Raw genomic sequence first — 13,702 nt, forward strand, 5'->3', positions numbered from 1 at the left:
AAGTTATACTCCATTTAGGTATGATGTGTCAAAATGCATTCTACTGTCATGTATAACTAATTAAAACAAATTTTAAAAAATGAATGAAATCGATAAACTGTCAATGAAAAACACATGAAAACACAAGTTGCTAAAATCAAGAATGAAACAGGTTACTGCTGAAGACCCTGCAATACCATTACTGATACCAAAACCAGACAAGGACAGGACAAACTAAAACAAACAAAACAAACTAAACAAACAAAACCACCAATACCTCTCTTACAGAATATTAGTAAACAGAACCTAGCAACATATAAAACAAATATTATACCACAATCAAGTGAAATTTACTCCAGGAATGTTCAACATTCAGGAATCAATGAATGTCACAATAGCTAAGCTGTGGAGCCAACCTAGATGCACTTCAATAGATGAATGGATAAAGAAACTGTGGTATATATACACAATGGAATATTACTCAGCATTAAAAGAGAATAAAATTATGGCATTTACAGGTAAATGGATGGAATTGGAGAATGTCATGCTAAGTGATGTAAGTCAATCCAAAAAAAACCAAAGGCTGAACGTTCTCTCTGATAAGTGGATGCTGATCCATGTGGGAGGGGCATGGGAAAAATAAAGGAATTTGGGGAAGGGGGGAGAAGGGGGCACAGGGGTAGTAGGTAAGATGGTGGAATGAGATAGACACCATTACCCTGGGTACATGTGTGATTGCACAAATGGTAGGACTCTGCATTGTGTACAACCAGAGAAATGAAAAGTAGTGCTCCATTTGTGTACAATGAAAAGAAACGCATTCTGCTGTGATAAATAACCAATTAGAAAAAAAAAAATCAATGAATGTAACTCACACTTACCATGTGACCCAGCATTTTACTCTTGGGCTTTTATCCCAGAGAAATAAAAACTTTATGTTGATTCAAAAACCTTCAAACAAAGGTTCATGGCATCTCAAATCATCATATTCCAAAAATGCATACAATCCAATTTTCTTTCAATGAGTGAATGGTTAAACTCAGTGTAGGATCCCTGAATACTACTCAGCAACAACAACAACAACAAAAATGATTGATACAAATAACTTGGATGGAATGGAAAGCAATTATATTAAGTTAAAAAAAAAACAAAAGCCAAAAGCCAGTTTCAAAAAGTCATGTATTTATGATTCCATTTATACAACTTTTTTGAAATGATATTTTTTTAGAGATGGAGAGATTGGAGTAGGACTAGATGGTTCTATAAAGCAGCAGATATAAAGTCTTGTGCTAATGAAATAATTCTGTATCTTGGTTTATTATTATAATAATTATAAAAGCTACATGTGTGATAAAATTGCATAGAACTGTGTACACACACAAATGAGTGCTTATAAAATTGGTGAAATTTCAATTAACTTTATATTCCACCAATGTCAATCTCAATTTCCTGGTTTTAATACTGTTTTGTTGCCATTCAAAATGTTACCATTGGGGAAGCTTGGCTGAGAAGGGATGGGGACTTTCTTGTACAGTTTTTTTGCAACCTCTATAAAATCTATAATAATTATTCAAAACAAAAAAATTAAAACCACAAAACTTAATTATGCATTTATTTAATTGCAAACTGTTTAAGTGGTATGACAAAGAAAAATCAGGAATACCACACAGCTCCATATAAACTTCAAAACATACAGTTGCAAGTCAACATATAATATAAATGCATAAACAGAATACCTTTAAGGTCACTGTAACTATTTGTATCTACTCCATCTTACTCCAAAATAACCTGTTAATGGAAGTAACTGTTTTCTATATCCTGATTTACAGATAATTTCCCCACTTGCAACAAATCACTTTCTTTTTGTAGTTCTTTTCATTTGCAAAGTACATTCAAATCCTTTCTCATTTAAACAAAGCCTACAAAGTAGAGAGTGCGATCCACAGAGTGAGAAATTGAAGGTCAAGTTTTTTCAAGGTTGTTTAATGGCAAAATCAATTTTATAGTCTTTGGACTCCTATTACAGTATTTTTCCAGCTACATATTATGTCAAAAATTTTATGTACTATTTAAGATCAAAGAACAAATTACATAATGTTGTAGGGGAAAGTCCAAGAGAGAATAAATATGATATGTGTTAGACCAAGATTCTATCTGGTGTTCCAAGCCTCTGCTAGATAAGTGGATATATGAACAGCAATTTTACAACCTTTTTTCCTCTTACACCTTTTACATTCACTTTTTTTTTCTTATACCTTTTCAACTTTCTCTAATTTTGCTATTTGAATATGTGCTGCATGAGAGTTCTCAAATCTGTACAAGTGGGTCAGAAAACCAAACTTAGATGATGAATATAAAATCCATTACTACTGTTGAGGAAATATAAAAACTAAGGCATACATTACACTCAGGATGGATTTGCTAAATTATCTTGACTTTAAAAGATATTTTCCATAGTTCTTTTGTTGCTTCTAATTCACCAATTATTACATCAAATTTGTAAGCACTTTTTTTTTTTTTAAATGTGCCAGAAAACAGCTTTCAGCCTCTTGACATCAAGGACAAGAATTTCAAAAGTTTGAAGACTACTGGACTTTCAGGTTAAATACTCATTGAAGCAGTATAATAATTTCCCTTTGCTCAAAGTATAAAGTAGACTTCAAAATTAAGTGCTTGATCCTAAGTATATTATAGTAATTTTACAAGTAAGGAAATGCTGAGAGGTTATGGATCTTTTTATGGGAAGAAAATCACCTAATATAAAAGCCTTAGTTGTAAAAATACAAGATATTAAAATGTAAAATTTCAGAAAAGCACCTGCTGTGTTGCCTTTATCGTCCCCTAACATCCTACACGCTGGGAAGCCAGGCTTCAGGGTCTTCAAGCCTTTCACTTTTAGGTAAAAAAAATGGAAAACACCTAACAGATAACTCGGATATTCTTATTCATAGTTTCAGAAAGAAGTTGAAAGTAAACCTTTTGCACAAAGACTGGAGCTTGTTCTAAATTCTGTTTCTTTTGTTATATATTTCTCTTTTCTGATAGGAATGTGACCTTAGAACTTCAGAAGGGATATTATAAACTCTCCAGAACTGGCAGACAGGACACAAAACAGATGTCCAGTAACTACTTGTGAGGAACAAATGAATTAACGAATCAAGGAACAAAGGGTCGCGATCTGCATGCTGTCTTGGGTGGGGAAAAACTCCCCGAGGTGAGTACACAGTGGGCCTTAAGTGTGAACGGAAAGCGGTGTGCGCACTAGATGCTCGCTGCAAATCACACCCCGGACCTGACTTTGATCCTTCCGGGCAGCGTCTTGCGGGCCGGGTACCCAACGTCCAGGCCCCTACTCCCCACCGTGGGCTGCGTTTAGCAGCCCAAAAGGTGCATCCTCTAGCTCTGGGGAGCCGCGATAAGCCGGCAGCCCCGGGGCCTCCCGCTCCAGGAAGCTCATGACCGCAGAGCTGTCTCAGCACCGTTATTTCCGGCTCAGTGGAAGGTCCGGCCAAGGGCCGCGAGGCCTCTGTGAGGAGCTGCAGGCAGCACAGGGCCCCGAGCCAGCCCGCCTGATTTCCTGAAAGTCAGCGAAGCCTAGAGAGCTGCATCTCACCTGTCTGCCCACAAGGTCCCCGCTGAAGTTCCTGGGGAGGCGTGCTTGGACCGGAAGTCCCGCCTTATGACGTCACTACATTGCACCGCGCTCCGTTCTCGGGGAGCTGACGCGTTTACGGCGCGCTGCGCGCGGGCCGTGGGATGTAGCTGTTCCCGGCGTGGAGCCGGGTGTTAAGATGCGGCTAAACTACGTGGAGTGGGAGCGGTGTCCTTTTCTCTTTCGTTTGAATTTTATCTGCCTCCTGTTGCCTCTCATCCTTGATATACTCCTGCCTTCCTTTCCCTCTCATTTTTTCTCTATTTCTCCCCTTTTGTTTCCTCTGTCCATTTCTCGCTTCCTGCATCACTGGTTGCATCTCTTCCCTTCTCCACGAACACAGGAAAGTTGATTCTCAACTGACCTTGTATACTAACATTAGTGTGGCCAGCCTCAGATTTGCTACACTTTAGGGTTGTATACTATTTCAAAGATACTTTGAACTAACCACCTCCAAACTCCACGAAGACAGAGGTTATGTCTGTGTGACTTGTATGCCCAGCACCTGCTACTCATCAGGTGATCAGCATATGTCTGACCAAATATGCGCTATTGTGAATATGACAGTCTTGTAGCCAGGGAAAAAGCAGAGAAGTAGACTAGCGAGTCATCAATGATTCTCACACTTAGAAAAGGACCTTTGCTCCTTTTAAATTAAACATCTCAGTGGTCCACACTACCATCCAGTCAGCTGTTGAAAGTAGACTGGTACCTCTTCCTCACACTCAGAGGTAATATTTAATGAGTTGAGGGGAAAAAAACCCACTCCCTGTGCTAAGAGCTTTTCATGAATTAGCTCATTTTTTAAATCCTCAGAGCATTCCTATGAGGTTAGTATTAACAAGTGACATAGGGTCTGGAAGTAAAGCAAATACATAAAATAAATTATTGATTACATTATAATGACATTACATGATATGTCCAAGGTGGTGTCCCTTGTTACTAATACTTGGTTCAATATGTGTACCAAATTCTCGTGAACATGGCTCATTTGTATGAGCATTTTTTTTAATCCTTGCATATGTATTTGTGATACATCACTTTGGGTGATTTATGTCTCTGATTTCATTAAGCCTGTGGCAGAATTAACCACAGAGGTTCAGTCTTAAACAAAAAAAATCTTTCCAGACCCTATGGCAATTCAGTATTATTCATGTTTACCCATAGTGCAAAAAGAGGTGTTGAGAAATTAAGTAATTCTTCAAGATCATTTGGCAGAGCCAGACTCTCTTACGTTACATAACACAGTCACACACAAGCATTACTCTTGAATAACATATCATTACCTCTATTGTGGTTCAAACACCTAAACTACTTGTAGCCACTTCTCCCCATCTTCTCTCTTTCCTTGTAATTTTTGGAATGTTCATGTTCTTTATAGTAAAGTTGTTATACTTTTGCACACACTGTTTCCTCTGCCTGGATTGCTGTTTGCCCTTCCCTCCCCAGTGTGCCCTTCTCCACTAATTTACTCTAACACATGATTCAAGATTCATTTTCAAACGGTGGTTCCTGATGCCACCAGGTATGGTAAGGTTTCCTCCTTTATACTTATGTATTATCGTTTACATTTTTCGATTAAGATACTTATTTGTCTGTCTCCTTCACTAGACTGTGAGATCCTGGAAAACGTACCTTTTTGTTCTTTCACTTTGTATTTTCTAGGTCTAGATAGAATGTGATATATGGCAGGCATGCTGTAAGTCTGTGTTTAAATGACTACACTCGGAACTGTTGATCTCCCACTCCAAGGGCAGGAATTCCTCCATACCTCATTACAGTATGGAAATGGGATCTGAAAAACTGTTGGGAGCTGAGGAAAATTTTCTCTCCATCTCTTGACTTAAATTTTCTCTGGGCATCTGTTTCATCATTCTTTGATTCCCAGGCTACATGACAGAATATGGTTCTGCAATTTATGCCATTGATGGAGTTATTAATGCTATTCAGATAGTTTCTAGACACATGGTAAGATTGATCTTGTTTTATAGTTGGGTGTATGGAGTTAAGGGAGGAGTGACAAGATAGGGAAGGTCTGGCCAATAAGGTATGAAGAGAAATGGTGGGTAACTTCTAGGCTGAGCAGTTGATTTTTGTGTTGAGTCCTCTGACACTTCACATTTTCATTTGATGGGGTGATGGCAACATTCAAGATAGTGTCTGTGCCAACAGCCTGTGTCCTTGAGTAGTTATTTCTGCCCAGAATATATTCAGTATGTGATGACATGTTATGAAAAAGAAGTAACCTTTTTAGTTTAAAGTTCTCAAGATTGTTCGCAACTATAGTACAATAGAATCTGACCAGATTGTTGCAGAGGGAAAGCCACACACTGGTTCTTTTTTATCACTCTTTCAATTTTTATTCTAAATATCCAGAAGAGAATATCTCATTGGTCTAGTGTAGGTCTGAGGTACAGCAATTGTCCAATCATCAGTGACAAGTGCTAGTGGTTGTATTGGCCCTCTGCTAACATGGGTAAGATACAAGATATTAATGGAGCATACATTAATGGAGCAGACATTCCACAAAGATGTCTGTCAGAAGCACAAATGGCATAAAAGTAGACCCTTGTTTACTGATCTTAAATGACATGTTTACCTTTTACATAAAAATTTTAGACTCTCATTGCTTGTTCATTTTTACTGACTGTTACATTTCAAACACTCTTCCAGACTGCAGATACAAAGGCAATCCAAACAAAAAAGTCTCTAATCTCACAAATATAATACAAGCAAATTAAACAGATTAATAAATTATGATTGCATAAGGGGAACTGAAAGGCAATGTTAAAGATAATGAGAAGTGTATTACTGTTCTATTGTTTAACAACTTACCAAAACCATAGCAGTTTAAAACATGCACATGTTTTACTTCATACAGTTTCTCCTGGTTGGGAAACTAGGAGCAGCTTAACTAAGAGAGATTTAGGGATACCAATATCATGTTCTTCAGGACCCACCTTGACAGGTTATGGTACCAAAGAATATAGTGGAAGGGGAAGAAAGTCACCTCTTGTAAAGCAGAGAAAGTCAGCCTAATGTCCCTGAATGTGAATTATTTCAGGGTATTGTCAGTAACATGTAGCATTTACAAAAAGGAAGTTGCAGTGGATAGTTGAGAGCTCTTTGGCTTCTTGTGGATAACATTATTGAAAAGGAAGAGAGGGAAAAGGTTGCATTTGCGATATAGCAAAGATCAACTATGAGGGAACCTGTAGACAATGCTTAAGTACTTCCACAGTTGTTGGAGACCCTCTCGTGGAAGTGAAGAAGTAGCTGGGGATCCTCTGGAAGACTGAGTATTCTACAAAGCAAGGAAAATGAGACAGAGAAATGGGCAATACCTGCATCTTTATGGTAGGAAAAAATAGTCCTGATGGATGTTATGAGAACGCTGGAAGAACCTGTGCTTATTAACAGAAAGTTTTGTCTTCTCCCTTATTACTCTATTGCACAGAAAATAGAAACTCTCTGATTATACATACCTTGATTTAGTATGTGCAGACTATATAAAAAGGAGCAAGAGGAAGAAAAGAGAGAAAAGATAAAAATTAGATAACTAAGATTTCTTTTCAATGTACATTCTAGAGATAAGATTATTAGTTATAAATGGTAGTGAATTTAAATTTTAGTTTTCTACTGGCTCTATAGTGAAATTTTCTTATTTGTGAATTTACAAGTAGAGATAATTCTAAATGGTTTTCAGTGTATAATTGTTTAATGCAAAATCCACAAAATGGAATTGCTGTTCACTGAGATCCTCATGAATTCTTTTCTCAAACACTTTTTGTCAAGAAAACAGATCCACATAATGTGTCATCTTAAAACATAAATTAAAACTTAAGATATGTTTTTAAAAAATTTATAAAAAGTGTACTATTTTAGGGCTGGGGTTGTGGCTCAGTGGTAGAGTGCTTGCCTTGTATGCATGAGGCACTGGGTTTGATCCTCAACATCACATAAAAATAAATAAATAAAATAAAGATATTGTGTCCCTCTACAACTAAAAAAATTTTTTAAAATGTACCATTTTAATCTTTAAAAATCTAAGGAGAGTAAAGATAATACCTAAACATTGACAAAACTATATTCAACTTCCTTATTATGACTAAACTGATCCTCCTGACTATTAATAATGCAGAAAACCTAACAAAAGTCAGAAAAATTTGATCAGTGAGAGTCAAAGATTCTTGCAAAAGTTCTGCTCATGGATTATACTGCCTTCATAGAGGCATTTGACTTACTAAAAAACTGAACAATAATAATAACAGCAGCAAAAACAGGCAAACACCAACACCAAACACCAACTTTTAGGTGTCCTTGCCATCCAAAACGATTCAAACTATAAATACACATGTATTTGCATATGTAATTGCATGTGTGTATATATATGCACACACATGTATATGTAGATGTATAAATGCATGTATGTTTGCATGTATATGAGACTAAAATAATATTGTATTTAATACTTTTAAGATAATTCACCATATGTAGTATAACTACAATTCCAAATGTTTTCTTTTAACTCATTCTGTGGTTTCTTGGTCCCCATCAAGGAGCACACCATAAAGAAGCTTTTATTGTCTGGGCAGGGTATAATTAGGATTAAAAATATGGGATATGTAGTTCAACTATCTCTATAAATTAAGAACAAAGTACAAATTGGAACAAGGTACAGATGACTACTCCTTTAGAGTACAGTATGTTCCCATTTTATTGGATTCCTCAGAAACTAATAGCTCCATTCAGCAAGGTTTTTGTAGGCTAATAATACTGCTACAGAACTTTTACAAATCATTCCTTTTTAACTTTTAATGGAGACTTTTATTCTCCAGTAAAAACAAGAATAGAGTTTTTCATAGAACAAAATTCCTTCTCATATTATCCATGTGACTGTGGTCTACTGAAAGGTGGCTCTCCAAAGATGTCCACATCCTAATCTGTGGTACATTACATGACAAAAGGATGCTACATTACATAACGAAAGGATGTTGCATATGTGGTTAGAATGTGTTAAGGATCTTCAGATGGGGAGGTGTTCTGGATTATTTAGGTGAGATGAATATGATCACTAGGGTGAATGTAAGGGGAAGGGAGGAGTACCCCCATCCCAGAAGATACTACAACATTGGGAGCAGGGAAGAGAAGGAAATCTGAAGGTTCAAACATCAATCATGGTCAGAGTGGGATTGGAAGATGTTCTACTGCTCTCTTGTAGGTGAAGGAAGGGGCCACAAGCCCAGGAATGCTGAAAAAAATAAGAAATGTGACTTCTCTAGAGCCTTCAGAAGGAAAATTGATATGCCAAGACCTTGATTTCAGCCCATAGAAATTGGAGTATTGGAAATTCTGGCCTCCAGAACAGTAAGGTAATACATTTGTGTTGTTTTAAGCCACTTAATTTGTGGCAAGTAGTTGCAGCAGCCATAAGACATGAATATATCAAATTAAATGAAGACTCAGACCATTTCTGTTTAGAAAATGGGCTAACGATATTAGGTAGGGAGATTTCAGGCTTCAGAGTACTAGTTGCTGCCAAATTATCGCTTTGGTTTCTATGCTACATGTTTGATTTCTTAGATTCAAAGAACTGTAAAAGCCTTGTGTTTGCCTGTCTTTTCACAGTCTATCTCCTAATCACCAAAATGTAGTCATATTATTAGCACAGAGTTCAAATTCACCCGTCAATTCCATTTTCATTCATGTTTATGTGTAGAATTCTTAATTGAAGTTGATCAAATGAATCCAAAATTTAGGTGAAATGTGGAATTTCAGTATTTTTAAAGCATTCCAATTTTTAGTTCTGGAGTCATCCATTTTTATAATATTTTAGGAAGTCTAAGGAACCATATTTATTTTCTTTTTTTCCCCAAATGTCAACTGAGATATCAACTCCAAAGAATGGAGTGGGGTGGGGTTGTTGAGTAGATATGTTAACTTTTTGGCAGCCCACATCTGACCCTTTTCCTGTGTTTGGAGAATGCCCCATGGTATGAGTCCTATGACTTCCTCCACTTTGTGCTGGGCCTGGTTGGAGATAACTCCTTCTATTCAAGGAGGTGAGATTATCCCAGGTAGAACTGTACTGATGCTGTCCATGAGCTCATCAAGTACCAAGTTGATAGTTCTTAAGAAGAGCGGGTGGGGTTCAGTGAATTGGATGGGGAGGACTTTGACTGCGGGAATCTTGAGTCCTGCCTCAAAAGAGAAAGTTGCATTATGGATGAAGAGATTTAATTAACAAAATGTATTCAGTGGTCTGAAGCAGCATGATCTAGTGATGAAAAAATTGACTCATCTCAGCTCTATACAACCCAGACTGGTGTCACCCTTACTTCAAATGTTTTCAGCGGGGTTGTGCAGTTTCTCTGCAGAATTCCCCTGAGCTCCTTCATCCTTCATCCTTCATCCTTCAACATGCTTTTCCAAACCTCTTTGCCCTTACATAATCTATACTCTCTGCCTAAAATGTTATTTCCTTCTCAGATAACCATACCCCAGTTAGCCTATAAAAATCCTTATGCATTTTTTTAACACTCAAATATCACTATACTTAGCTTTGCAGGTTGACTAAGTCTTCTGGTCTCTAAAGATACTTTGAATGTATCTATTGTCTACCATGTACTACATCTGCACTATGTTTGCATGATGATCTTTGTTTGCTTGTTTGAAGGAACATGTAAAAATAAATTCCAGACATTGTATTATTTTAACCATAAATACTTTAGTATGAATCTCTAACAGCCAAAGAGTTCAAAATAATGCCATTATCACACCTCACAAAATTAACTCTAACATCTTCTAATATCCAGTGCATATTCAATTTCTCAAAAATCGACTTGACTGACTATACCCTCCTGGTTCTACTCTGGGGCTTCTTGGCCAACAAAACATATTTTTGTTTTACTATTGGAGTACATTAATGTTTTTATTAATCTCATCATAGAATATATATTAGGCTTTTTTAGATAGCACAGCAAAGATAAATTTAAAACAGAAAACAGAATAGATATATAAATCTATTTTTATTACTATAACAAATACCCAAGACTGGATATTTCATGAAGAAAAGAGGTTTATTTAGTTCAGTTTTTGAGGTTGACAGTACAAGATTGGGAGGTCCCATCTGATTAGCCCCCCATGAGAACCCCTCTGTTGTATCACAATAAAGTACAGAAGAGAGGGAAATGGCTGCATGTGTAAGAGGCTAATGCATGAGGTAGCTTCACTTTATAACAACTCGCTCTCTCCAGAACTGACTGGGGTCTTGCAAACAATACATTAATCACTTGAGGGAATCCCTTCCACCTTCAAGGGGTGGGGGCTGACATAATTAATACCTGGAGGGGACCAAGCCTCCATCACATGAACTTTTTTGGGGGGATCACATTCAAAGCATAGTAATGAAGAGTCAAATTTCAACACTGTGCTCTTAGGTTCATTAAGTAAGGCACTCTTCTGATTCAGGTCCTAGCCTTTTGGGGGAAATATCTATTTTGCCTATCAGTGGGCCCCGAAGAACACCCAAACAACAGTTTTTGGTGTAATAGCCTCCTGGGGTAGGAGCAAAATTCTCCCGGTGGGACTATCTCTGAAGGGATACATCCACAGGGTAATGATCAAATCAAATGAAACTAAAAAGAGAAACAAGCAAAAATCCAACAAGCTGGAATATATTTTCCACTTACAATGTTCCTTTCCATGGTGAAGTACCTTAATTAGTGTAGCATTCCTGGCCTCTCAATCCCTTCCTCACTCTGCCCCAGGGAATGAACATAGAGTGAATTGCCTGATACATAAAGCATGGAAGAATAAACTGTGAGTTTTTGAATCATGTTTTTCCCCCTTCTTTGAGCTTGCTTCCCACAGGGAGTGGGAGGTCTTTGCTTTTCCACAATATAAGAATAACCTGAACAAGACACCCCACTCTGTAGCAGACCACTCCTGTGACTGTGTGGGTAAGTCTGCCTACTTGTGAGGCTCACTATGCAGGCCCTTTGGACTCTCATATTACCTGTGGACTTCAATATAGCCTTTCTCAGAAACAAGATGGACATTTTGGTATCCACATGCTTTATTCCTATTCTTATTTCTCGTTTTTTTTTCCCCCAGGGGATGAAGGATATTATCCTGAGGATCTTCTCAAAAATGTAAAAATAAAATATTGTTTTAATATTCTGCTATATTCTCTTTGCTAATACTTTATATATGATTTTATACTAATTTTTTTGAAGTAGGATTAATTTTGTCTACCTTTTAGGGGTTTTGTTATCAAAAGTATACTAGATTCATAAAAAGAATTTAAGTGTCTTCCTTTTAATTATCTGCACTCTGGAAAATTTTTAAATTGTATTGGAATTATAAATAATGTACATTTTCTAAAGATTATTCTTTTATTCGTGTTCTTGGAGTTGAACAAAGCAGTCAATTCTAAATCTTTAAGTTTCGTCTGTGGTCATTTCATTATCATTTCTAATTTCTGTACTCTTAGACTATCTCCCACTTCTTCACTTGATCAGATGACCTCAGGTTTTATGTTTGTATATTAAGGGTTTTTTTTTTAGAAGGAATGCTTATATTCACCTATTAGCTCCACAAGCATCTCATTTTAAATTCTTTATTGAATATCTATTTATGATTGGTTTCTTCTGATTTACTTGGGATTCTTTTTTTTCTAACCTGACACTTATTTGTGAATATAAATTTTCTATCTGTGAATTTTCCTCTGAATTTTGCTTTGCTTGTATCCCATGTTTCTTATGTAATGAGGAGAAAACACTCATTTGTAAGCAAGCAAATTTGTTACTTTAGTTATTGTCCTGTGAAGGAGATAATTAATTGAGGGATCTATTCTTCGGGTAAATATGTTTTCAGGGAGTCAGTCTCTCTCTTCTCTCCACTCCCCTCCTTTTCTCTCCCTCTCTCCCTTCCCCTTCCCCCTCCCTTTCCCCCTTCTCCCCTCTCCCCTTCCTGATCACCATGTCTTGAATTCATGACCTCCCTGCCTCAGTCTCCTGAGTTGCTAGCATTACAGGTATACTATTGCACACAGTTTGTTTTCAGTTATTCCCAATAATCTTGTGACATTTTCAATGACAGACTGTATTTTGTGTACTGCTGACATCAAGCTTGACCATCTGGCTCATTTTGTATAATGGAATGTTAATAGAGAGTCCATTGTGGACTTCCACCATTGTGGGATTCTGCCACTTCTCTTTTTCTGTGCCCCAAATCAGCATGTTCCAGATTGGGTTGTTCCTTTCTTCTGGGTCCCCTCATGAAGAAAATGTGGAGTAGAGGTATAGCTAACCAGTGAAGGACATGTAATGGAGCAAGAAATAAACCTTTGTTGTTGTAAATTGATGGGTTTGGGGGGTTGTTTGTTATTGCAGTCTAAACTAGAAAAACTGATACAGTATGGATAGAATATATAGTTATATATTCATTGTATCTATCTTTATCTACTATATCACATTATTAATACACATAAGATATATCATGTACACCTCAATAGGATGTAGTGACATCTTTTGAACAACTAATGTGTAAGTATATTTTATAAAACTTGAAACATAATTTTTGTTGTTTAAATTATTGTTATAAAATTCATAGTTGTGTCTTTGCTTTCATCATTGTGAGATGTTTGATGCCAGGTCTTTGGTAAAAAACATTCTCCCTTTCAGACCATTTTTCTTCTTCCTCCTCTCTTCCTCTTCTTCCTCCTTTTTTCCTCCTCCGCCTCCTTCTTTTGTCATAGAGATAGAACTGAACACAGGGGTGTTTTACCACTGAGCTACATTCCCAGCCCTTTTCATCTTTTATTTTGAGACTGAGTCTAAGTTGCTGAGGGCCTCACTAAATTGCTATGGCTGGTCTTGAACTTGTGATCCTCTTGCCTCAGTGTCCTGTTGCTGAGATTACAGGCTTGTGCCTCCATACTTCACTTAATTTTTTTTTAAAGGAAACCCCACTGCTGTATACGTGTCAGCTTTGGGATAGGGTTCCAGAAATTCAATCATATGAGAAAAGGACACTGTCTCTTCTTGTTTATAATTTTTAAAATCTAAT

The 13,702-nt window shown here is 36.9% G+C and overlaps 1 protein-coding gene across 3 annotated transcripts in view; it reads right to left on the reverse strand.

The window, feature by feature from the left end:
- Ldah (lipid droplet associated hydrolase) overlaps positions 1-3,652 on the reverse strand; it is a 100,374-nt gene extending 96,722 nt beyond the window's left edge. For all 3 annotated transcript variants that reach the window (XM_046441331.2, XM_046441332.2, XM_046441333.2), the window contains exon 1: positions 3,593-3,652. The gene's annotated coding sequence lies outside the window, so the exon portion shown is untranslated. The remainder of the gene's footprint in view (positions 1-3,592) is intronic.
- Between the last annotated feature and the right edge of the window lie 10,050 nt (positions 3,653-13,702).

Source organism: Marmota monax, unplaced genomic scaffold, assembly GCF_021218885.2.
Source record: "Marmota monax isolate L192 unplaced genomic scaffold, Marmota_monax_Labrador192_F-V1.1 WCK01_AAM20220418_F8-fsc00010, whole genome shotgun sequence".
NCBI classification, from domain to species: domain Eukaryota; kingdom Metazoa; phylum Chordata; class Mammalia; order Rodentia; family Sciuridae; genus Marmota; species Marmota monax.